Source organism: Triturus cristatus, chromosome 4_2 (assembly GCF_964204655.1).
Source record: "Triturus cristatus chromosome 4_2, aTriCri1.1, whole genome shotgun sequence".
Classification (NCBI taxonomy): Eukaryota; Metazoa; Chordata; class Amphibia; order Caudata; family Salamandridae; genus Triturus; species Triturus cristatus.
The window spans coordinates 376320297-376346670 of NC_140586.1; positions in this window are offsets into that span (position 1 = coordinate 376320297).

Here is a 26374-nt window from a genome sequence, read left to right on the forward strand (position 1 = left end):
TTGGTATCTGTTTGAAACCCCATGGACTTGGTGCTGTTGACAGCTTGTAGTGTGAAGCCATTCAGCTTCTACTAAGTGCACCACTCCTGCATCAGTTTGCTCTGATGATGATATGAATTAAGTCTTGACAAGTAAACTTTCTGCACACTTCAATATGACTAAGAGAATGTTTGTGGACACACCATCGTGAAAAGCTATAACAAACTTTTGCATAAGAAATGTTAGGGTACATTCACGAAACCGCTCTGTATTTTGAACGTAGTCTTCTGTCTTGTACATATAGTGTGCATCGCTGTGTTTATTTGAAGTGTCTAATATAATACCCAATACACTCAATACAACTTTCTTTTCCTAGTTCACTACTCTTCGTCTCGCTGTCCGTCTTTGTATGCATTTTTATCTATTATATTAAATAATATTAGTCAGCAAATACAAAACAGCCCGTCACCATAGTAGCCACACAAGCGAACTGGTAAGAAACATAAAGCTAAATAGATGGATCTTCAGCCCCAGGGCCGCATGACCAATTTCGATAAATGGCACTCCTGAAGAGAAGTACCAAGAACTCAGCACACCATTCCTCCAGGTGTATGAAATAGGACAAGAAGGAAGACAGTAACACACAGACCAGAAACCAAGACAAGGAGAGGATGCCTTCAAAAGTCCAATCAAACAGACAGGTGGCAACGCGGACATATGCTGGCGGATGTGTAAGCATGATCTATGCCAAGCAGCACAACCAGAACACCCTCACCAAGCAAGGAAGCAACTATCACCAGGAAGATAGCCTTATAGAGCAGGACTATTAGCCGGAACGTATCACATAGCTCAAGAAGAATGAGAATGCAGCACAAGAAAATTCCAAGACAGAACAAAGAAAGAAGGCATCAGTTAGAACAATCATTGGTAAAGCCAATTGATCTCAAGTCGAAAATGCTCTGCATTTACCTCTGTTGGGTTTCCCAATGCTGAAAGCTTTTAATATGGGCTGGCATTAGCTGACTGGCCATCTTAAGAGCACAAAAATGTTTTTTCTTTCAAGATGTCCATAATGCAAAATGACAACACAACTTGGTGGAAATCGTGAAAATATGAAAACGTTACTTTCTAAGATTTCAAGTTGGCTGGCGAGTTGCGTGATGTATCTTAGTGGTCATGTTGAAAGTATGAAAGTGATGTTTTCTATGCTGCAGAGATGCCCTGTTGCCACTGTTGGTTTTGCCAAAGTTGGTGCTTTCTAAAAGCATCCAGAATTGGCCAAGCCACTAGCGGTGGTCAGCATGAAATGGAGTTGGGTGCAAGGGTGGAAGAGAAGACAGGGAAGCGGGATAGCCAAGAGGCACAGGGAAGTGGTGCGGGACAGAAAACATGACTCATCAACCCTGCCATCAGGTGCTAGGAGCACTGTGGAGGACTCACAGACATTTCTGTCATGAGAGGGAGGCTGGGAGAGGAGTGACGAGGTGGGGGGAGGAGTGGGGGAAGGTGGCACTAAGTGGCACAGGAAAGTGTTGCGGGACAACATCCAGGGCATCACCAAACTCGCTAACTTGCACCACTCCAGTCTAGACTGGAATAAAGTGACAGCTGAGAGTCAAGGTGGAGGAGGTTCAGCGAGAGAAGGAAATAGCATAAGTGCACTCTCAGTGCAGCCAAAACACAGGAAGGAGCAGGACATGCACTCTCATGAAAGGCTACATTAGAGTTATTGCATATAAAAGAAAATATATTCCTTGAAGTTAGCAGCAGAAGCAAATATCGAATCCAATCTAATTCGAGAGTAAAGAAGAATGTTCTAGGGGTGTAACAAGCTCGAGATTAATGAGGAAACCAACCCACTAAAGAGCAGGGAACTGATACGGACAAGACAGTCATGTAATTATAAGCAAATGTCTGACCCATACCATACTCTAGGCCTCATTTATGAGGCCCCATGCGCCACCAGAACGTCACTTTTTTTGACGTTCCATGACGCCAGAGCTTGCTCCATATTTACGAGGTAGCACAAAGCCACTTTTTGTGGCTTAATGCGGCCTCGTAAATATCGTTCCCTTTAACGCAGTGCAATGAGTGTTACTGGGGATGTTGCCAGCAACATTCATGGCTTTTTCACACTGCCCCAGATTTGCGAGAAATCGTACATCTGAGGCAGCGCCAAAAACATATGCCTTGCCACGAGAGGCGGAAGGGAGGCACAACGATTAGACATATCCTCGTTTTTCTATGTTGCTGTATTCTGCAGCACACGTAGAAAGAGGAAAAAGCCTCTTGTGATTGTATTTGTGCAGGAAGGTTTCCCTTCCTGCACAAAAATAATCATCCCTGCAACGCAGGTACCATTGCACACAGGGGAAAAGGACAGGAATGCACCATATCTGATAGATACGTCATATTCCTGCCCTTTTCTTTTGCCGTAGGGCGGTGCAGCAGGAAGGCCTGCGGCGCTGCCCTACGGCAAAACCTCAGAAAGGAGGCCCTCTATATGTATTATAGCATACAATGTTGTCGGCAACAGACCTGTAGCAAGACCTCAGAAATGGCCGGCAACAGTCTGCCTGGGTGCACTGTCTCCAAAAGATCACCTTCCCCTAGACCTTCTTCAGACCTGTTAATGAAAAGATCAAAGAAAACTGGTTCTCCATCTCCTTTCTGTGGAAGTTCTAGGTTGAAAGGGGGCACAGCCTAACCCAGGAGAAAAAAGTTGGAGAATCATCAAATGGATAAAAATTTAAAAAAAACAAAACTGCTGTGTACAAAGCCAGGGCCAGGAAGCCTTCCTCGCTTTGTAAGTAAAGGTAGGAAGACGAGGAGATGAGGATGTAATTAAGTATTTTCATCTGTGAAATCCACTGATAAAATAAAGACAGCCTTCTTCTAGTTAGGTTAAGATGTTTGAGAACCCAAATCTCAGCTTCGTGGAACTTTGCTTACCTCTTGTATACTGACTTAAATGGCTTCCTGAACCAGAAGATGATTGCCCTTATTTTGTGGTACATGCTGCCGCCACCTCCCTGAGCTGCCCATTTGACTTTAAGAGCAATTATTCCTCATCAGCCTAGGGTCGAGGACAAAAAACATCTGTAGTGGCCTTGTTGAACATTCCTTTTCCATCTGGGTTCCACTTTCCTACTATTGTGCCAGATGTATTCTTTTTTATGTTCTTCACTATTAAGTGATTGACTGTATTTTCCGTAGTCTTCAAAACTGACTGAGATCTTCCCACATTGCTCTCTTTTCGCTGCTGTTTTCTGCCTTTTCTGTGAGGTTCGCCCGGTTTGAGGTAACAACAGAAAGCCGTACATGTGTGTTGCTGTGAGGAAGTGCAGACGCAGAACTGCATTTAGGCTCGTTCTTGACACGAGTTTCAGGTGTTGCCACATCGCATCCCAAATTGCTAAATTGTGTGTGTCAAACAGATAATGATCAAGGCATCCGGAGACATGTTCCTGGGCTAATGAACATGGGATGATGATGGATGCGAGCTCCTCGCCCCCGCATCCATCAACCCTGAGGTTGATCTGATTACAAAGCGATGCATTTTTACAAATGGCGGAGGTAGAGCGCGTCGAGGTCTGTTCAGTGTTTTAGGCGCGAGGTACAAATGTGTAGACTCGAAAGTATAAGGGCCTAATTACGTAAATTGCTAGGGGTGATGGTATTTTGGGTTTACCTTAATTTTCTTCAGGTATCGTAGTAGCCTCATTATACAAGTAAATTGTGTAGAATGTTGCTTCACTTCTTTTTGTGAATCGTCTCTGTTATTTTGCTGCACCAGTAATGTGTCTTCTATTCAAAATGGAGGAGCCAGCAGGGTCGCCCAGTGCGGGAGTTGCATTATATAACATGTTGTCTCTCAGTCAAAATGTTGTAACATTTTGTCTATCATTCAAAATAGGTAAATTGGGGCCCAATAAAAAAACGTTTTCGATTTTGATTTCTGCAGGCGTGATTTGAAAAGGCAAATTTGACCATAGGCATCTTGCTGCATTACAAATGTTGTACTCAGAGTGTACTACATGGCGTGGCTGACACAGTGAGCAAAGAAGTGCAGACTTACATTTCATACTGTAACTTGAGGGGTGGACGTATAAATATATGCCTTTGTATTCAATTACATGCATCACAGTGGTGGCTCCTCCACTAAGGCGGAGGAGCGTAGCCCCACTGCTTCACAGCAGTGAGGTGAAGGAAATATAAAATGATAATTAGTCGTGTTATTATCATTTTATGTTTACTTCTGCTGCAGCAGCTACCGAGGCAGGCTACAGAGGAGCAGGGGAGGAGTGGTTTGTCCACTCGTAAGTGCACAAGACTGGCCGGCACTCTCGGGCCAGCCAAACATTTATGCGTACTTTGCATCTTCTGCACGCAGGCTGCATTTATGCCCAGGGCCCCATTCCTTAGCTGCACACTAATCCACGGCGCTCAGACCCAGTGGTGGCTCCTCCACTATGGCGGAGGAGTGTTGCCCCACTGCTTTCAAGCAGTGCGAGAAGAGGAAACATAAAAAGATAATAACTTTTAGTTACTCCCATTTTATGTTGGTGCTGCATTGCGCGCGGGCGGGCAAGCGGGGCTGATCTGCTCTCGGAGCAGGGTAGGGGCGGAATGATTTGCTCACAAATGGCCTTTTGTAGTAGTAAATTTAGGATTCCTAACTTTACTACTACTCAATGTCTTTTGTGAATACCGAAAGTCGTAAAGTAAGGATTTCTGTTGCAGTTTAGTAGTATTAAAGTTAGGAATCCTAACTTTACTACTACTAAATGCCTTATGTAAATACCGAAAGTCGTAAAGTTAGGATTTTGTCTCAGATTACTTTTGTGAATCATGCCCCATGTTTACAGAGTGAAAAACTGCTTTGAGAGATGTAGGTGTGATAATATACCTTTTGAGAGACACACATTATAATGTAGAGAGCAAGGTTTGCAGATTGTGTTGAAAAATGAAGTGTTATAACTGTATGCATTGGTAAGTAAAGGAAGCAGTGTTTCTCAAACTATAAAAGAAAGAATTTGGAATGTGATAATACAAATCCACTGTTTTTATGACTCTCACTGTACATAGCCCAATGAGGTGATATTGCTCTTTCTAGTGTGAAACACTGTGGTGAGTGTTAGCAGAGCTTTGTGAAGAAGAATGTGTTACTTTATAAACCCTTATAGAAGCAGAGTTCATGGCATGTTATAATTTAATTGCGAAAATATGAAAATAGAGTGCCTGAGGGTGCAGAATTGTGTTTTTAGGGGAAAGGAATAACAAGTTACTGGTGTACTAGATATAAACCTGGGATTGTGGCTGAAAAATGTAGTGACGCTTAGACAGTATAGTGATACACCACTTTAGTTTTTTGGCTATTCTGTCTATTTTTTAGGAGGAAAATGGAATCTTTGTCTCTGAGGAAATAATTATCTGCTTACATAAGCAACAAAAAGAGCCTTGTTAACAACATGCAGGATTATTATGGTGTTCAGCAATAACTACCCCTTCAGGCACAGTGTATTCAGGTTGGAAGGATATGTAAGCACCTGAACAGTTGTGCATTTCAACAGCGCTAGATAACTCTGCACGAGCTAGGCTTTGTGCACTGTAATTTATAGATATGCTGCTTTGCCGAGACTTTCTTGCCACATAGACTGGTACTATATACCAGGTAACTGAATACTCCTTGGCAGGCTAAGGTGTCTAAAGGACTGTAAAACAAGCGCTATGAAAATCAAAATCCAGTCGGCAAATAAAGCAAAAAGGGGGACACATTAGAGCCTGCTGTGGAGCCTCAGAAAACAAATGTTATATATTATGTACTTGTTTGTCTTATTTGTTTCATAGTTGTTGATATAGTTTGTTAATATAGTTGTAGTTTTGTATTGTTGTTAAATTGTTTTGTTGTAATAAAAAGTTACTTTTGATTTCTTTCTTTAACACTTATTACACATTTCCATTTTATTATAGTATTGCAATATCAACTAATACTGGCAGTTCTCAATAGAGAGGATACTCAATTTATACTCTACTATGGACACTCATCACTATGAAGAGAGGTATGTGCAGAGAGAACAGCCTCTACCCACAGCCTACTTTGCACATATGTTACTCTGGGGAGATGTCTCAGCTGCCAGGGCAGTTTGTTTCCATATCATAGTCCGTATAGTTGTATGCAAGACAGACTTCTCAGCATAGGTGTAATTTCATCCCCACACCTTACTTGTACATTTGTCATCTTGGGGAGAGCTGTGAAACAGAGAGGTAAGCCAATTTTCACACCCATCGTCCAAGACACAGATCACAGGAGAGAGGCAAGCCTCCACACTTCTACAGAAACTTAGTATGCAAGAGAGATATGTCAGCTGTGATGGGGAGCGGGGCACAGACACTTCAGTCCTTTGTCCCTTTACCAATGCGAACGCATCACCTGATGCGTTTTTTCTCCTGCAGGCTCTCTTGGACAGCAGTCCTTTTTGAAAAGTTGCAGCATTACCAGGAAGGGTGGGGACCGTGCCATAGCTGTTCTGTAATGAACCTATAAGGAGGCAATCATCAGCTGTGGCATGGGCTGAGCTGGTGTGGTGGGGTGATGCGACAGGTCAGCAAGGTATAAGTCTTACGCAATTAGAAGGCTCTCCGGTTTAAATCAGTAGAGTGATCCAGGAACTGATAATAGTACAACAAAAATGTTGTTTAATTTGAGCAGGTCCCCTATAAAACCCAGTGTTGGTTTTGTTGTTCCTTTTTTTTTTTTAAATAAACAGCACAGTGAGAAGTAACTAAGGGAGAAATTAACTCCTTCAGAGAAATGCTTGTACACATGGTGATGGGTCAGAAATATTTCAAAGTACGGTGTTTATCCCTCACAAACCCATTTCCCTTAAAATAAATATGTCAAGCTGAACACTTACTTTGGCTATATCCTCTTGATCTGATGGGCATACTTTGGATCAGTGGTTCCAGTATCCTGACGCCTGGTACTAAAAAGAGAAGACAATACTGCGTATTAAAGACTGTTAATGAGCATTGGAATAAAAGAACATACCATAAGGTTTACGGCCTCACTTCTCATCAATCCTACACAGTTTTCTCCTTCATAGCAAGTCAGTTTTTGGCAAGTGGTGGAGAACGCAGGCCTAAAGCCATCCAAAAAAGATGGAGAATATTGTACATCAATTACAGGAGGACCAGCAGAAGCTAGAATGGGCCCTAGAGAAACACATGAAACAGTCTGAAATTGAATGGACTGTATTCACTAATGCCATTCGCTCGCAGGACAAAAATAGGACTAAAATGGCAGAAGGGCAAATACAGATAATCGCTGGTGTTGGCCCAGGACGGGGACCTACTATGCGTTAATGGAATATGTCTCCGGGGAAGACCCAGTTGCTTTCTTCCTAAACTTTGAATGGCTCGAGCCAGCACCTGCCCTTAGGATCGTTGGCCTTTCTACCTGGCTCCATTATTGAATGGGGAGGTACAAGCTGCATATCAAATCACCAACCGATATAGTACTTCTACCTACACGGAAGTAAAAAAATTTGTCATGGACCGTTTAGGGGTAGACGAAACCCACAGGTTGAGATTTCGGAAAGAAAGGGAAGCATCAGGTGATACTTCAAAGGCACTATGCTTCAAAATTATAGACACAGCTGAAGCCCTTAGAATCCTCCAAGGAAGAGATAATGGAAAAAATATACCCAGAACAATATCTAGAAGCCCTGCCTTTTCATACCCATAAATGGTGGAGACAGCATGCTGGACTAACCCTGGAACATGCAGTTGAAATGACCTAACCTTTGCACGTGCTCAACTCCGAATTTTCATACGGATTGGGAGAAAACCAATAAGACAGAAACACCAACTAGTCATAATTTTGAGATAAAAACTTAACAAAGTCTTCCCTACAAAGATTACATTGGGACTCCCAGACCCCATTGTAAGCCCCAACCCTCAGTGTTTCGAATGTGGGGAGTGGGGACATATTGCCTGATTTTGCAAGAAGAAGAAAGAAAAGACAGAGGAAGAACCAATAGATATTTGTTATATACCTTGGTCCGTCCTTTATGCCCAAGAGACAGGGCCTATATATTATATAAGTTTACTACTGCGTGGTAAGCCTGTAACTACATTACTTGACTCAGGATGCAGACAATAAGTAATTAAGAGTGTGCTGATCTACCCCTCCCAGATGGTACCTCACAAAAACGTGGGTATACGCTGTGTACAGGGAGACACTAAAGTCTATCCCGTAGCTCCATTAACCCACACCAATTCTACGGTACAAGAAAGCGAAGTTGAGGTCAGGGTACTTCCCTGTGTCCCTGAGAAAATCATACTAGGCATAGACAAACCTTATTTCCTTGACCTGTTAATTGAAGATATCACAAAAGTGAAAAACATCCCCAAAAATTAAATAGAGGATGTCACTCCTATACAAAACACCCTACTTACCCCCCAACCCTGGGCCTTGGACAAACATTTCAGGCTGGCCCAATTGAACAACAAGTCACTTCAAAATGCTTAGCAAGCCACCAATAGTACTCAGGATTCCACTAACCCTGTCTATCCTCACTTCATAATTCAAAAGGGCCTACTATATCGAGTAGGGAAAGAGGGCGATAATCCACAATTGCTAGTTCCTTTTGATTTTAGAGATCAGGTTTTATTCTTTGGGCACTCCTACGCTTTAGCAGGACATTGTGGAGCCGAAAAGACTGGTTAGTCTATTTTACAGAATATCTTTTGGCCTGGTATACATGCTCAAACCAAACAATATTGCCAAGAGTATGACATTTGCCAAAGAAAAAATTCTTCTCAGCCTCCCAAAGTGCCTCTACAACCCTTACCTATTATTGATAAATCTTTTGACAGGGCAAAAATTGACTTTATAGGACCCTTTCCACATTCCACAATAGGGTTCCAATACGTGTTAGTTATAGTTGACTATGCTACACGTTATCCTGAGGCCATTCCATTAAAGACCACCACCACTAAGACAATTGCCCAACATCTTATTGAGGTGCTTTCCTTCATGGGGTGTCCATGAGAAATTCTTACATACCAAGAGACCCCTTTGTGTCTAAAATGATTAAACAAATATGCAAACAGCTAGAAAGTAAACATCTAACCACCTCTGCATATCATCCCCAAACAGATGGTCTCATTGAGGGGTACAATGGAAACCTTAAGCTGACTCTCAAAAAGTGTTAACTTGGGATGGGAGAACATGGGACCAGTTATTACCCCTTGCTCTCTTTGTTTTAAGTAGTCAAATACAAAGTTATATAGGTGTTTCTCCTTTTGAACTTCTTTTTGGGTGTACATCTGGTACCCTTCTGGAGATTTCAAAAGAAGTTTGGGAGAAAGAAGAAGAGGCTGCTTCCCTCTTAGATTATGCTAATCAACTAAGATCAAGGATAGGCAAGTTGAGCTTGTTGGCTCATTAAAACTTAGAAAAGAGGCAACAAAAAATATATATGTTTATGATAAGGGGAAGCACTGGAGAGAGTTGACAGTTGGGGATTGGGCCCTAGTTCTTTTACCTACATCCAACACAAAGATGAAAAGGTAGTGGCAGGGACCTTATGAGGTCATTAGGAAAATAGGCAGAGTAACATATCTATTGCATCTTTCTTCAAAGAAAGAACAGATGTACCGTATCAATATGTTAAAGCAGTGGTTAGGATCCCCCTCTAAAAATGTGCAGACCGTCCTACCAGAACACATCATAGATAAATCAGATATCAACAGCTGCCTCTCTGAAGAGGAAAGACGAGAGTTTCTGGATGTTCTAATATCCTTTTCTGATATGTTTTCTGATTTACCTGGGAGAACCTCTTTGGCTATACATCCAATACCTACCCAAGAGGGAATCAATGACCATATTGCATCCCTGAAGCTCGCTTACTCGCCCTTCAAGCAGAGGTCAGACAGATGCTTGAGATGGAAGTTATTGTTCCCTCTAAGTGTGAGTGCTGTTCACCTAAAGTACTATTCCCAAAGCTGGATGGATTTTTAAGTTAGGTGAGTATCCCTAACCTCGAGTTCATGAATTGATTGAGATACTTGGTGAGGCTCATTACATAAGTACCATTGATTTAACCTAACGGGATTGGCAGGCCCTGTAAATCCAGCTGATCAAGAAAAAACTGCCTTCGCTACTCCTGGTGGACTTTATCACTTATACCCTTCAGATAACACAGCGTCCCTGCCACCTTCCAGAGGCTCATGAATGCCCTTCTTGCAAACTAACCGGGGTATTCATCTTCCTATCTGGACGACATAGTCATGTATAGTAAGGGCTGGGCAGAACATCTTATCCATCTTCATTCTGTTTTGTTAGAACTCCAACAAGCTCACCTCCCCATAAATGCAAAGAAATCTAGTTTTGCACATCAGAAATTCAAGTATTTGAGATATCTCTTAGGGGAGGGTGTTATAGAACCACAGGCTGAAAAAGTGAAAGCTATAACAGAGACTCTTTTCCCAAAAACAAAAAGAGAGTTAAGGGCATTTCTAAGCTTATTGGGATATTATAGATGGTTAATTCCCCATTTCCCTGAATTGGCTGCTCCCCTTACAGATGTGCTAAAGAAACTTGTCTCTCCTTCAGTTTTTCGACATCCCTCTACTATGGTCTTTGAAACCTTCCAAAAATGAAAAACAGCCCTCACAACAAACCCTGTATCACTATCATCTGACTTTGGTAAACCGTTTATATTACAGACAGACATGTCAGATGTTGGAATTGGGGCAGTTTTCTCCCAACTGGATCAAGAAGAACATGAAAGACCTCTCCTCTTTATGAACAGAAAGCTATTCCCTAGGCAGTGTGTCTATCCCACCTTAGAAAAGGAGTGTCTAGCTATTCAGTGCGGCGCTGAAAAACGTTGTTACTATCTGGAAGGTAGGCCGTTTGTGTTATATACTGACCATGCTCCCCTTACTTGGCTCCAATGGAACAAAGGGAATAATGGCAGTATTCTTCACGGTGTTTTACACTGCAGTCATTAAAGTTTGAAGTCCGCCACAGGAAAGGCAAGGATCAGACCAATGCTGACTATTTATTCTGTTTTCCCCTGTTCCCCAATCTGGAAAATCCTGGGGAGGATGTGTGTGACAGGAAGCAGGGCATAGACACTTTGGTCCTTTGGCCCTTTCCCGATGCAAAACCATCATGTGAAGCGTTTGTTTTCCTGCAGACTCTCAGGAAAACTGAGACTCATGCCGTGGCTGTTCTGTAATAACCTTTGGAGGAGCCAATCATCAGCCATGAAGGAGGACAACAACCCGGAAGAAGATGGTGACGATAGAGACACTCGGGAATTGCGAGGGATGGAGACACATGAAGCGGGTGGAGCAGAGACCACGAGACGCCGGGTAGAGGATGAACTAAAGTAGACGAGGGGAAGCCAGGAGGCCACCGCTTCTACCACCGCCACCAATTCTACTGGAGGAGCATGGCTAGCCAAGGTATGTGCTTGTGTACTTGTACAGAGCAGGAGGGGAGAGGCGACCGGTCGGTAAGGTATAAGTCATACGCAATTAGAAGGCTCCGTGGTTTAAATCAGTAGAACAATCCAGGGACTGATAATAGTACAAAAACCCTTGTTTAATTTGAGCAGGTCTTTATAAAACCTAGTGTTGGTTTTGGTTTTCCTTGTTTTTTTTTCCTAAAGAGCATAGTGAGAAGTAACAGGGGAGGAACTAACTCCTTCAGAGAAAAGCTTGCAAACATTGAGATGGTTCAGGAATATTTAAAAGTACAGTGTTTATCCCTCACAAACCCATTTCCTTTAAAATAAATAAGTCAAGCTAAACACTTATCTTTTGCTATTTCGTCTTCAGTTGATGGCTGTATTTCAGAATGGTGGTCCCGGTTTACCGACACCTGGCAATAAGAAGAGAAGACAAAACTGCGTATTAAAGACTGTTGATGTGCATTTGAATAAAAGAACATACCATTAGGTTTACAGCCTCACGTCTCATCAATCCTACACAGTTTTCTCCTTAATAACAAGTCAATTGATGACATCATCACACAGGGCAGTAAGTCCCTACAGCCTGTCTGCATGATCAGAGAGATACAAATTTTCTGAAAGCCTATTACAGACACCTCTCACCCAGGTAAAATGTATTAGTGGACTCCCTTCTCAGACACCACTGCGCAACTCTGTTGCTCTTGTGAGAGGTTTCAGTAAAGAGGCCACGGCTTGCCCACACTATACTGCTCATCCATGTTGTCCTATAGATAGGTGTTGGTGGAGAGAAGAATGTTTCCCTACACACTACTGTATATGTCTATCATGGTGGTGAGAGCTGTGACTGGACAGTCAAATCCATTTCCACACCCTAATATATATGGTTATTTCTTTGGGGAGAGGTCAGTATTTGTTATAATTGCTATAAAATAGGAAGGTCTTACATGTGAGGTGTGTACCTTCCCCACCCTGCTGTGCATACTGCTGAGCCTGGGGAAAGGTCTGAGTGGAGAGGCAGTATCTCTTTACATTCTACTCTACACACTGATTACTTTCATGCAATGTCTCTCTGGTACTTTCATGCAAGGTCTCACTGTTGCTTTGATGCAAGGTCTCACTGGAGAGGTCAGTCTCCCCCCATAGTGTACTATACCCAGTTGTTAGGCTGTGGAGAGGTGTCAGTGAGATCCCAGTGTCTCCTTACACCCTACTGTGCACTGTTATACTGTGAAAAGTTCTCATTTGACAGTCTACTTTCTCCCCACATCCTATTAGTGGGGACTCTAAGGCATAAGTAGTGTAATAAAGAAAAGTGTAAATTCTTCCTGTAAAAAAAGGTTAATGATATCACAATACTCTTGCGGGATCCTAAAAAAAGTAGTGATTGTACTTTTTTAATAACAATAAATGGACTTAACGCAAATAAATGAGAATAAATGTGTGCTATGTACCAATGTTGGTCTCGTACAGGTAAAACGTGTTTTTTTCATAAATCCAAGTGATTTATTTTTCCCCACAATCATATAATGGATGACATATCATTAAACTAAACATAGTGTTACTATTCTGGTGTCTGTTAGAAATTGGGGTTCTGTTTGGCAGAGGTATGCACTCTGTCCAAGCAGGAACCACAGTCCTAATCAGGGTAAGTCAGATACACACCATAAATTAACCTGTGCTCACCCTCTGGTATCTTGGCACAGAGCAGGCAGGCTTAACTTAAGAGTTAACGTATTTGTGCAACACTTCAAACAGCAACACAGTAAAAACACCACAAAAAGACTCCACACTGAAAGATAAATTATAATTCTATAAATAAAAAAAGACAAAAATGACAAACATCCAATAAGGAGAAGTCAAGATATGAATTTTTAAAGATTAAAAGTGAAAATAAGCTCTTAGAAGCAATAAACGCCTCTCTGGTTATCTGGTAAAGTCAAGAGTTCAGGCCGACAGTGATGGAGCCTCGGCTGAGAACAGGAGCTACGCATGGACTGCTGAACAAAAGTACCTTGATCCTGGTCACAACAGAAAGATGTGGGTGCAGCCGAGCAATGCGTCAGTGTTGATCCCACAAATGAGGTGATGGCAATACGCCGGTACTGAAGATGAAATGCTGGGTCCCAGATGTGTTGGTTCTAAAGCCGATGAGGTGAGTTTCTCTATACAGTCATTGATTGTCTCTCACGGTGGCGGTGATGCAGTTATTCCGATTCATCGGTTCTGACGGCAATGCGCTGGTTCCACGTGCAATGCACCATTTCTGTTCATGCAGCAGAGGAGGTATTGCTTTGATTGGAGAAAGCACCTGTATCCACTTCCAAAGGACCAGGCACAACAGCAGGGGGTCAGACTTTCATATCAGGAGGCAAGCAAGCATGCTCTTGCAGATCACTTTGGTTTCAAGTAAGTTAGTCCAGTTCTTCCTCAGGAGGCAGCAGTGTGCACGCAGCAGGCAGCACAACAGAAAAGCAGTTCTTCCAAAGCAACAGACCAGCAGAGTGGCAGTCCTTGTAGCAGCATATCAGTACTTCCTCCGGCAGAGTTCTTCACAGATCAAGTAGGGTCTGATTTGGTGGGGTCAGAGACCCAGTACCAGAACTAGGTGTTAAACTCCACTCCACTTGCAGAGTTTGCGGAGTTTTTCCCACTGCACACTTTGATTATAACTTCGAGTTCCAAAAAACTCAACGTAGCAGCACGTAATAGAGATTTTCCTCTCGCGGTTTCCCAATGTTAAGTTAGCAAGTGCAAGTGAGGAAAATCCAACGCTAGACCACCACCTGGTGAGATTTCTCAACACATGTGATCATTACAGGTCACTACCGCTCACGTTGAGAAACTTGCCGCTCACTTTGAGGAAGCTGCCGCTCAAGTAGAACATCTACTTGAGCTGCAGAATGAAGCTGCGTCCTCTTGTGCTGCGCATGGTGCTGTTCATGCTGATTTTACAGCGCAGGACAAACACCGGGGCTAAACATCAGCATGAGCATTGCAACTTACCTCACACTGCTGCGTGCAGAAATCCATGGAGTACGTTAGAGTTTTTTTTACACTTCATGGAGTTCTCGCTCCACCCAGGCCTACCCAGTACCTATACCGAGTTGTGTGTTTGGAGGAGAGGTGACTTCAAATAAGAGCTTTAAAGTGTACAGAGGCACTCCCTCTCAGCTCTAGTTACAGATTCACTACAGGGGAATATGCAGCCCATTGTGTGGGAACAGGACACAGCCTACTCAGGTGTAGATGTCTGCTCCTCCCTCCCATCCTGCCCAGGGTGACCCATCAGGATGTGGATGATCACTCAATCACACCTAAGCTCCTTTTGTGTGTGGCTGTCTAGAGGTAATGCACAAAGTCCACTGATTCAGGAGTTGTCGGCAAACACTATGATTCTGGTGATCCGAAGCAAGTGTGTGCATTTTATAACTTCCAACAGTGTCTCTTAAGAGGAAAGACTACTGTTGGCCCTCACGATAGTACTGAACTTGGAAACTGTTGATTTATGACCGGCGTAGCACACGATTGTACTCCTGCAAGTCGCAAATTGCATGCTCAAGTGACCACTCATTCCAACTCATGCCCCAATGTTGTTTAATCTTACAAAGACGTAAGATTTGACACTCTCTCCCATCCTCTCTCTGATTCAAGCCATTCTTTTCTGTTTTAAATAAGAGCAGAACATTATTTTGCTACATTACCACCTTCACTTATAGCAGTCAATAATCTCCCTGTTTCCCTTCTTTATTTGGTCTCTGCGTAAAGGAGAGCAAACTACTGTAGTCGAAATATTTTAATTTAATTGTGTAACTGTACATGTTTTCACTTTTTTCATGCAGTACATGATATTAGGTGTTACATCGCTTCCCTTTGGAAATATTCCCAGTAGTACTTGGTTTCTTTTTTTATGTTTATCTCATTTTTAACATATATATATATATATATATTTTGATTTATCTATAGACATCATCTACCCATTAACTTTATCTCTCTTTAGGATTTCATGCACCTTTATGCTCATGAACTGTCCCTGCACAGCACTCTGATGCCTTGTTTGGCCTTGTTCGTGCTATGTTACACCTAAATAAATACAATATAAAATAACAATTGCACCAAGGTATCGTTAGTAGGAAGGTTTCAAAAAATATTCTGCTTTCTATTAAATATCCACCTGTCCTCCAAGTTGATCATGTCAACAGTTCACAATAATGATGATTGATGTTGTTTGTTAACTTGCCAACTTTGTGTAAACCTGACATAATGAGAAAGAGCTAATTAGCTGCTAAACATTAGACATGTGTAGATAAATTGAAGAAGTGCACATCATTATTTTTTAAATAACAAGCTATTAGCACGTGGCCAAGCAATTTAATTTTCACCCAGTAGAATTATACCTAGGTGTATACCACATTGATTGACCAATGTTGTGTTAATTTGAAGCTAGCCTGTCCTGCAGTACCTAATATGTTTTAACAGTATTCCTTATGCTTTCAAAGCCTCCCAAGGGAATGGATGAATTTAACTATACCTAATGCAGTTGCAGCCTGATGGCAATAACCTCTGATATCAATATTGTCTGTCATTCACTATAATATATAATGACACTTTTGCCTGAACCGAGCATTGCATGGAATACACTGATCCAACTAAATAACCATATACAATTCTACAACCCTGGTCTCATAACTCTCTTGAGACATTCAGAGGACTTCAGAAATAGCATTTCCATCTCCCTGCTGCCATTAAATTGACACTGTGCTTCCTCCTTCTGCTTACACCTTGCATATCACTCACTAACGTTAGTACCTTAAATATATAATGGACATTCACACCTGATAAATGGAGTTTGCTTTCTTATTTCACTTCTACCATCATGGATATCAATTAGAAATTGACATGGGTAGCAACTGCCTATCCAGGAATTGGCCTTTGGTATCCCAGGCGCTGTCTTTGCTAACTCTGATTACATGGATCATGAAGGCAGTGGCAGGAACACGAAGTAACAGGGCTACACAAGCCCTGTTCAAGTCTGTAGTTTCTACTCTTCACACTTTCTTATTTTCTCTGCAGCCAACTGAAGGCTGTTGAGGCTCAATGGCAGTAGCGGTCCGTGGAGGGAGTTCCGTGGGGCTGAAAGGTGGGGCGGGGGAGGGGCAGGGTGGGGGGTACTAAACACCCGAATATGGATAATTGGAGGTAAGTAAACAATTAAATAAATAAAACGAATTTCGTAGCGCGCGCTGCACCGCATTTTGTGATGCAGGGTGCGCTACGAAATTAGTTTTATTTATTTAATTGTTTACTTACCTCCAATTATCCATGTTCCGGTGTTTAGTACACCCCACCCTGCCCCTCCCCCGCCCCGCCTTTCCGCCCCACGGAACTCCCTCCACGGACCGCTGCTGCTCAATGGTAGGAAGATGTTTTCAGTCCTGTGATATCATCTGTGTTAAATGGATGTGTGAGGTCGCTTCTGCTATACTTGCATGTTGGTGAATTTGTGTCCTTGGCCATCCTGCTCCCCAGTGTGCCTTTGTGTTATAAAGTTGCATGAAAACAGAAAACCAAGCAAAGGCAATGCTGTTGTAACTAATAACCTCTACAAAACAAGCATTTGCAATGTAATAGGTCTCACATTTGCGAGTTAGAGCTATTGGCATTGTAAAAACAATATCTTTATGTAGACAAAACAAAAAGTGGAATGGTGCACCCATAAGCAAATTAATCAATGAGTCTTTGCGTTGTAAATGTCTGCCATTTCATTACCTGTTTAATCTGGGGATAATTATTACCCTAATCCAATACCTGGATTCGTATTGTGAAGCGAAAACACAGCGTTCAGTCCTTCAAACATTTAAAGCGATAAAAAGAAATGTTTTTATTCATAGGATTTTATGACTTTGAATAATGGATTTGAATAAAGCAGGAATTTATGCACTGGACTCAAAGACTCATTGATTAATTTGCTTACGGGTGCATTATTCCACATTTTGTTCTTTCAAGAGTCCGTCTGCAGTAATATCACACAACAGCTGGTATTGGAAGAGGAGTGCACCGTACCGTACTACTTTAAACTTTATGTGAGGTGCAGTGGAGAGGTCCGCCATTTACTTTTTTCCGGCAATGTCTTTTTGTTTGGAGTGGAGGAAATACAAAGGGGAAGATTGAGAATGCATTGTGAGATACAGTAGCAGAGGGCAGGGTTAGAATAAAAAGGAGGGATATGGAACAGCAAGGAAATAAATGTGAGGGATGGGAGAGTGGTGGGTGCCGATGGGGATTAATGAGGTAGTCGAGATAGACCGAAGGGAGGGGGGTCTGGAGAGAATCCTATTAGCCTCACTGAATTAGCAGTATTTAACAAACCCACCATTAGTGTCAATGTGTATGCAGAATACAGCTGAGCGGGACCCCAGCCGCTTTTTAGGTCTCGCCTGAGACAGCGCTTTAGCGCTGCTCTGGCGAGACTTATAGTAAGCACTTTTGGAAGTGCAAACGAGTGCTTTCAGGCCGCCAACTACTGTGCATGTGAGCCGGGCGCGCGCACCATTTGGCAGCCTGAAAGCACTCGTAGTCTTTCACTTTCGCGGCCGCTCGGCCGCTTTGATGTTTTATCGCGATTGCGATCACTTTCAGTTTCGCGCCGCTTGTTTACTTTGCTGCTGGCATTTCCACATCTGGCAGGTTCCTGCACTTACCCGACCCTGTTTATTTAATTATGTTTAATTTATTCATAATTAAATTACACTTAAATGATGCAGCCCACGCCAAGGCTCGAACCCTGTTTTCCTGCTCCAAAGTCAGCAGCGTTATTTGTTGAGCCACCACCTCGCACCGTTTGATGTAATTGGTTTCAGATGCTACATTTGTCCATCTCAACTGTGTTTTTTTAAAATTGTATCTGTCTCCCCCTCCATGTGTATTATTTTTTTAATTTGACTCTCCCCACCCCGAGATCGCTTTTATCTTTTAATACTTAAATAATGCAGCCCATGCCGAGGCTCGAACCCTGTTCTCCAGCTCCTCTGTGAACATCATCAGTGACGAGCCCAGTGAAGAGGCCTCCGCCTCCCACTACGAAATCCAACCGCTGTGACAGGCATCACTTGCAAGTAAGTGTTTCACTTTCTGTTTAATATTTGGACAGTTCCTTCGATGCCCCTTGTTTAACATTATATCTGTTTAACTGCAGGGCACGCCATTTTCATTTTGTGTGCCGGCTGTTTGGCCGATGCTACAGGGAGGGGGCAGGGCACAGGGGCCAATCTCTTCAGAGCAACAGAGCTGCACCTAGTCAGAACGTGTGGCAATTGATGTTTGACTTCCTGTAGGCATGCTTTCCTCGGCTGCCACTGTAGTAACACACATTTACAATGCAGTAGGTCTCGTGTTTGCCAGACTTTGAGCTATTGGCATTTTAAATGACAATTAATAAAAGCCACTGTCATTTACAATGCCAATAGGTCAAACTCTCGGAAATGCAAAACCTATTGCATTGCAAATGCTTGTTTTGTATTAGTTGTTCAGGGTGTTGTAAACCTGTGTACTTTTAATACTTGCTCATTGGGCGTAATCAAGTTTCAGGCTTCTTGAGATGTACATACTTTGCCATGCTCGACTGGATGATGAAATGCCATTTAAATAGGGATCTTCTGAGCATTAAAAACATTTGATTTAATAACGTTCTTTAGGCTCCAATGTGAATAGCATTTATATAGCATGGAAAGTCCCGGAAACACAATGGAAAGTTACTATGAGCCCAAAAAAGTCTACAAAATCCGATCTCAAGGTGTGGGAAATAGAGGTGCCAAAAGTAAAACAAAAGGTGTCACTGTACAGACCTACTTCTGTTCTTGTTGTAATAGCAAGTCCGCCAGGCACACAGAGCGTAAACAGGGCAGGCACTTGTATCAAGTGCCTGGGAAAGCATCACACGGGGGTAAAACTGGAAATTCGGGCTCCGGGCTTCGAGGCCAATGAAAACGGGCGCCCTGGGAAGGAGTCTGCTGACATTCGGACGCCTCAGTCGTTATATAGTATGCATATGGAAGCTGCAGAGCTTGGTCAGCTTTGATCCAGTGCTTAATTTGAGTAGGTGGTTTCTTTTGTTCAGCGCCAGCACTTAATTGTCAGCACAGGCTGTAATGATAGTCCACCACATGGCAGAGTCAGTCAAACGTCAGGAAAAAAATAAAAGATGCGCTCCTTTTATTCCACAAAACATTGTAAGGCCTTCAAGACAGGCATACTATATAGAATGTAAAGGGGTCTTCATCTGTATAGTCGAGGAGATTACAGGACATTCTCCTAATGCAAAACAGATGTTTGTGCCTGGCGCGAATCTGCATCATGGTGAGGGATAAGCTCACAAGAGCTATGTGAATGTGTATGGCGTCATCATTAAACACAAGATAATATTTTTGAATTATTTAACAGAACTAAAATGATTCACGTTATTATCTTTTGGTTGACAATGATCCAACTTCGATGACAGGATATATGTTAATCTTACGAGACTTTTGTTTAGTTATCCTTAACTATTTATTTATTTTCCTTTTACCCCTTACTTCAGCAGTGACCTACAGTTTGTTTTACAAGCTTAGTATCCTGCTGTGTGCTGATTTGCATCTCACAGATGCTGCAGAACAAAAGATTACGATCTTTACTACAAGGCTTATTGGAACTGAATTAGCTTGTCCTGGTTTTCTTTCGCAAGTGGCGAAACGTGCTAATGTTTCACACTATAGCAGACTTGCAGTCTCCTTTTTTTCCTAAACAAATGCCAGTACATTACAATATATGAATACACTTACGAAACCAACGTGTAAGCAAATATATTTTAAAAGAAAGTTTAAAGCGTATTACAAAGAAAACCATTATTGATTTTTAACGGTGCAACTTTTATTTGTGTGTAGCTTTAAGCACGTAGCTACAGTTGCTTTTTAAGTGGGTAATTTGTAAGAAAAAACAATTGCCTGTGTATTCATCATTTAGCAACTTTACACAATAAATGCAGCTTTACACACAAGTGGTCAAGATGCACTGTCATGGCGCTTCCCTTCTTTTGTTTACACTTTTGGGCATATTCCTGGGCACAAAAACAAAATGCCCACCGGATGCGTTCTTGTCTTGCATCACCTGTGCTGTTTTTATCAATTTCGAAGGCAGTCTAGCAGCTAGGGCAACCGCCGTTACAAAATAGGTTTCTATATGAGACTTGTGTACATTATAATAATGTACCCGAAATCGTGAGCATGTAAGACGAAAAATGTTTATAGAATCATTACACTTCCCAGCCTTGGTGCAACACTATCAAACGATATTCAAATTCCTAGTGCTGCTAAATGGGCAGGCGCCTTTCCATCCATCTCCTGCAGCCCATATGGTCTTTGGGGTCCCCAAATCAATTCCGTAGATAAACCATTAATATCACTTAGTGTCTACACAGTGGGCAAGTAGAAGAACAAGCATTTGCAATGCAATAGGTCGCGCAGTTACGCAGGTTTAAGCTGTTGCATTGTAAATCACAATGCCTTTTATTTATGTTTTAATAAGCAAAACAAAAAAAGGCATTGTCATTTACAGTGCCAATAGCTCAAACTCGCGTAATTGCGAGACCTATTGCATTGCAAATGCTTGTTGTCTTTTGACCCTTTTTTATTCCAATCTGTCTCGAGGCTGCATCAGGTATTGCAGTACCTCCAGGAAGGGTCTGCTTCCAAACCCTGGAATTACAATGTTGTTTAAGCAAGGAATAGAAAACAAAAGTTGTACTTCACAGGCAAACTCTGTAAAGTGGCACTAATGTGTGTGGTTGTGAGTAACACCAATCTGTCCACTTTGCGACCACTGAGGACAGAGACAGAAGGAGAGGCAATAAGTGGAAGAAAGAAAGGAGGGGCAGCTGCTAGTGGCAAAGCAGAAGTGAACACTAGTGTTAAAAGTAGCATGATAAAAGGAAAGTAGCGCTTCATTGGAAAACTCTGTGAAGTGGCGCTAATGAATGTTGTTGTAAATACAATGAATATGGCAGATTTTTGTATTTTGACCCTTTTTAGGTCTTGCCTAGCGTTGCAGCGCACACATGCGCTGCTCGCTCGGCGAGATTTATTGTCAACAAGGACTTTCAGAAGAGGGCTTGAAGCCCCGACCCTCATTTTCATTGGCTGGCGTCATCGTTTATGCTAAACGGTGGCCTGCCATTGGAAATGAGCTGTTTGTGTTGCCTCCCTTTCGTCTTTTGGTCCGGCCCATCTGGACTGGATCGCCTGCTTCACGGCTGTCGTGAAGCAATTTCTTATCTCAAGGAGGCGTGAGATCCAGTCTGGATGGGCCGTCCCAAAAGGAGACAGGGCGCCGCGTGTTTATTTTCACAAAGTGAAAGCGCGATGCAAAAATAAAGAGCGGGAATGGCGTGCGCTTGTTTTACCCTCTCATCCTCCATTTGGCTCTGCCCTCTCTCACCCACTTTCACCGTTTTTTGCAATACTATGCTCCTTTCTCATCTCCCTGACCCCACCGCCCTTCGAGGCGTCCACTTCCTTCCCCTCTCTCACCTTCATCTCCACCTTGGTGCTAACTGTTCCTTTTCTTTCTATCCTTCTCTCATCCACTTGCAGTCTCCGCCTCTCTCCTTCTACGTTACTCCTCAGTCTCTCCACCCTATTTTCCTTCGAGCAGTCTCATTCTTGTCATCTCTCTGCGGCAGAACTTTCCATGACTCCCCACCCCCCTGCTCCCTCTCACGCCGCTTCAGGGACTTTCTCTCAGTACTCACCAAGCCCAGAGACGTGTCCGGCCTTCAGGCACTTCTTGATCCAGCTCAGCACAGTTTGGTCACTCTCCAGACTCTGCAAGAGAAGCACAGGGCGGGTGAGTGTCAGAGAGCCACTTGGCAGCGACCGCGCACAGACTCTAAAGCCGTGCCAGCTTCGGCGGCTCCCCCGGGCCATTCATACACTTCGGGGCCTCAGACAGTGCCAGCTGGAGGACAGGCCTCCGGTACACCGCTAAGAGGTCAGTCATGGCCAGGCCAATCGCCTCGAGTAGGGCCCAAGCCCCGGAAGTCACCTGTACATTATGACATCACTTCAGGACTTTCAACTCTGGGAGGATATGGTTGTAACTTGCACAAGTATGACGCATTTCATTTTCCTGAAGCTACTGTGACAATTAAAAATGCTTGCAGTTTTAACAAGCATTGGCAAAGCCAATGGGTTTCGCCTATGCGAGATCTTTTGGCTTTCTCAGTGTTTTTTTAGCCATGTTGCACAATAGTGCAGCGGATGTGCCACTTGGCTGAAAGTAAACAAAATAAATCTGTTGTTATTCCGATCTCACTAGTGATTTGTCAGTTGCAGCGTTTCAGCGTTTCGTAAGGTTTCACCCTCACAGTAGGTAATAAATAAAAGGAGAGCTCTTTGCGCACGTCTGTACTGCAACCATGGGCTCAACATCGCAGTTTAACGAGATGATACATTTTATTCCAAAATGGCCATCGAACTTACCCACTTTGATGCACACTATTGCGGTTTTAGCGCTACGCAATGAGACTTCTCGGTTGCCTGGTAACTAGGGGACTCTCCTTTTGATGACCCCGTAGCCTCTGCAAGGGTTCAGCCTGCTGTGGATCTCTCTTTCTGTTGGTGTCCTAAACACGCATGAATTTTTATCTTTGACAGCCGGATCAGACATGAGCAAAGTTCAAGCTCACTTTACCATGCAAGTAGTTAGTTTGACCCAAAAGAACCCAGGGGTACCGCCCGGACCTAAGAACTTTCGAAATTTTGGTGCATAAAAACACGCACAACCATAGTGAGTGTCCACACCTAGGGGAATTTATTGTTTACTGTAAAACTGTGAAAAAATGACCCTCCAAATAAAAGGAGACGCTCGTGCAAGACAAAGAAACTCAGTTATGAACGAGGTGGGAGCAATCCAGCCAGAACCATTCACTTCGTGGTGAGCATTGCTCAAGGCCAGTTTAATACGTCACTTCCGCTGAAGTTCACTGAAAATCTGCTCCCTTGTCTAGGTGTTCTGAGACACCTTTAAACTAGGAAATATAGCTTGCAGGCTGGAGCGATGGGTTACATTTTTACTTTCTCGCTTTTTATCAGTATCGACAATCAAAGTGAAAGGGATAAAATGGCATCGGGTAGGAAGAGCGTGGGTCCAGCTTTCGCCCTGACACGTCTGGAAGGAGGCAGCACAAAGATGTTTTTGTTGACCACTGCATGAACAAAGGGGCTATTTATAGCACGCATTGAAAATGCAATAGGTCTCGCCTTTGATTAAGTTAAAGCCATTTTCTTTTCTAATGGTATTGTATTCTAGCTTTGCATTATTTAGTGTATATTTGTAATATGTGCATATATTTACTTTACCCTCGCCCCTTTCATCTGCCTCATGCTATTGTAATCCTCACTATACGAAATTAGCACACATACTATTCTTCTATTCATTCACCTCCCAAATCTGAAACGCTGCTCTTTTCCTACTAACGCTATGCTTTAACCTACTACACAGCTAACAAAACATTTCTAACTACATACAACTACAACATATCACAAATACACACTAAATAATGCAAAGCTAGAATACAATATCATTAGCAAAGCAAATGGCTTCAACTTAATCAAAGGCGAGACCTATTGCATTTTCAATGCTTGTTTGTGTATGTCCCGCGGCTGCACCGCGTATTACAGTCCCTTTAGTCTGAAGGTATTTTAATTGCACACACAAGAAGGCTGTCAGTAGTGTCCCTGGACACCACAGTTGGAAAACATCTGCGTACTTATTTATTTATAGCGCCGACCAGACCAGCAGGTATAGCAGCACTTCAGATAATAGAATTAAGACAAGCTATAAAGTGTATTAAAGAAGCATGCAAAGTAACAGTTCATGCCTTAAGAACATGTAGAGAGGTAGGGGTTACATTTATCCAGGAGAAACGGTCTCTCTGCCGCACCCCCACTCTGAGAGGTCCCCATGTATGTGTGCAACCTCTTTGTGCATGTATGAGAGCAGACAAGGGCAGCAGCATGTGAGAACGTGTGGGATAAAACAAAGGAGGAAGAAGCCGCGAAGGAAAATAGTTACCGGATTTGAAATAGCGCGATTTAATTAAAACCACCTGATTCTCGTTTTTAAAGTTTAAACATTTCAAAGATAAAAGAAAGATGTTTATTTTACTGGTAGCCTAATGAATCAATACCAGGGTCCGGCAGCATCTGTATAAACACGTTACCATTAATAACTGCTTTGTAGCGCCACCTGCACCCCGCTTTTAACAAAACCTTGGTGACATTTCCTACATTTGCTTGAGAAGAATAGGACACCTTGTTAGTCAGGCGTGTTCTCAAAGCGTTGGTACTGCTTCTTTTTTTAATATAAAAATTGGTTATTCTTTTATATAGAACATGGAGTCAGTAGTTATAAGATGAAAAGACTACCAGAAAAAATTGCAGCTCGCCGTACTTTAATAAAGTGAAATTGCTAAATTATGTGCGACTCGTAAAATTTAGAACAAGTAAGAAACATCATGCGTTTACAATTTTTAAAAAGACATCACCACCACTATTTATTATTTTACCAATTAATTTATTTTTGTGATTCAAACAAACATTCTTTTCGAAATTAAATTTTTCTCGGCTGCACAATAGGTTTATTGCGGTCAACTAAATTCAGAGCAAGAGATTTTCTTGGGTTTAGCAGGCGTGTTTTATGTGATGGCTTTTATTCTCACATTTTGCACCAATGTTTTTTAGTATTGTACAGGTTTGCAAACAAAGTGCACTTTGCACAAACAGCTGAACATTGTATTAAATATTCACCGAGCTATCGGAAATACTAATGACCACTAGCACATTAAACCAATTAGCTATCCTAAATTTAAAATTCAAAACTTGAACCTTTTCAAGAGCAAATAATGCAATTTTGTAATTGGTATCTCTTCCAATTTTAAATCTGCGGGGCTGCAGTCAGCGGCGTCACTATGGGGGTGCGGGGGGTGCGGACTGCACCGGGTGACACCCTCACGCGGGGTGACACCAAAGGGCCGGTGTTGTACCTCCAGAGCAACGCAACCGCGCAACGACGCAACCTAACTATTCAGGAGGAGGAGGTGCCTGTGCGCAGTGCGCACTGTCTCCTCCTCCATCGCGTCTGCGCGCCTCGGCAGTGATGTCGTCACTAGAGGGGTGCAGTGATGTCGTTTTGAATACGGGAATCCCGCATGCGCATTGGGCCCCAAGTGCGCGTGACTTGGCATCACGAGGGACGAGGTCTCGTCCCAGGGTTGACCGCCGCTATAATTTAATTTTATTCCAAGGACAGGAGCCTGGTTTAAGGATAACCGCCGACCGACGTAGTCCCCCCCCTGTCTGCCACCAACTCAGCAGGTGAGTCAGTGGCCTGTGGCCTATTGCCTATTCACACTTCTCGTAATTCTAATTCCTCCTGCAAAGTTCTCTGCACGGTGTAGTGTAGTTACCACCTACCAGGTACAACAAATATTACACCCGACACCCCTCCATTTTCAATGCCTGGTAATTACAGAGACCTTCTTTTAATTAGTTGTTTCCTATGAAATGGATCCAAAAAAGAAAAACACTCTTGCGGGACATGCCCTTTTTCTGACATTTTTCTATTCCAAAGTACAGCGGGATGGAGAGAAATAGAAGGTTTGAAATATGGAAAATAAATACATAACTAAATAAAGCAAGACAGAGTGCTTGCAAAGTGGCCAGATTGGTTTTATTCACATCCAAACACATCAGCCTCACTTAACAGAGTTTGCCAGTGAAGCGCTACTTTTGTTTTCTCATCTTTCTTTGAACAGCATTGTTGTCCCCAGGTGGGGAAATGTACCATTCCTGGAGGTACTGCATTACCTGGTTGATGGG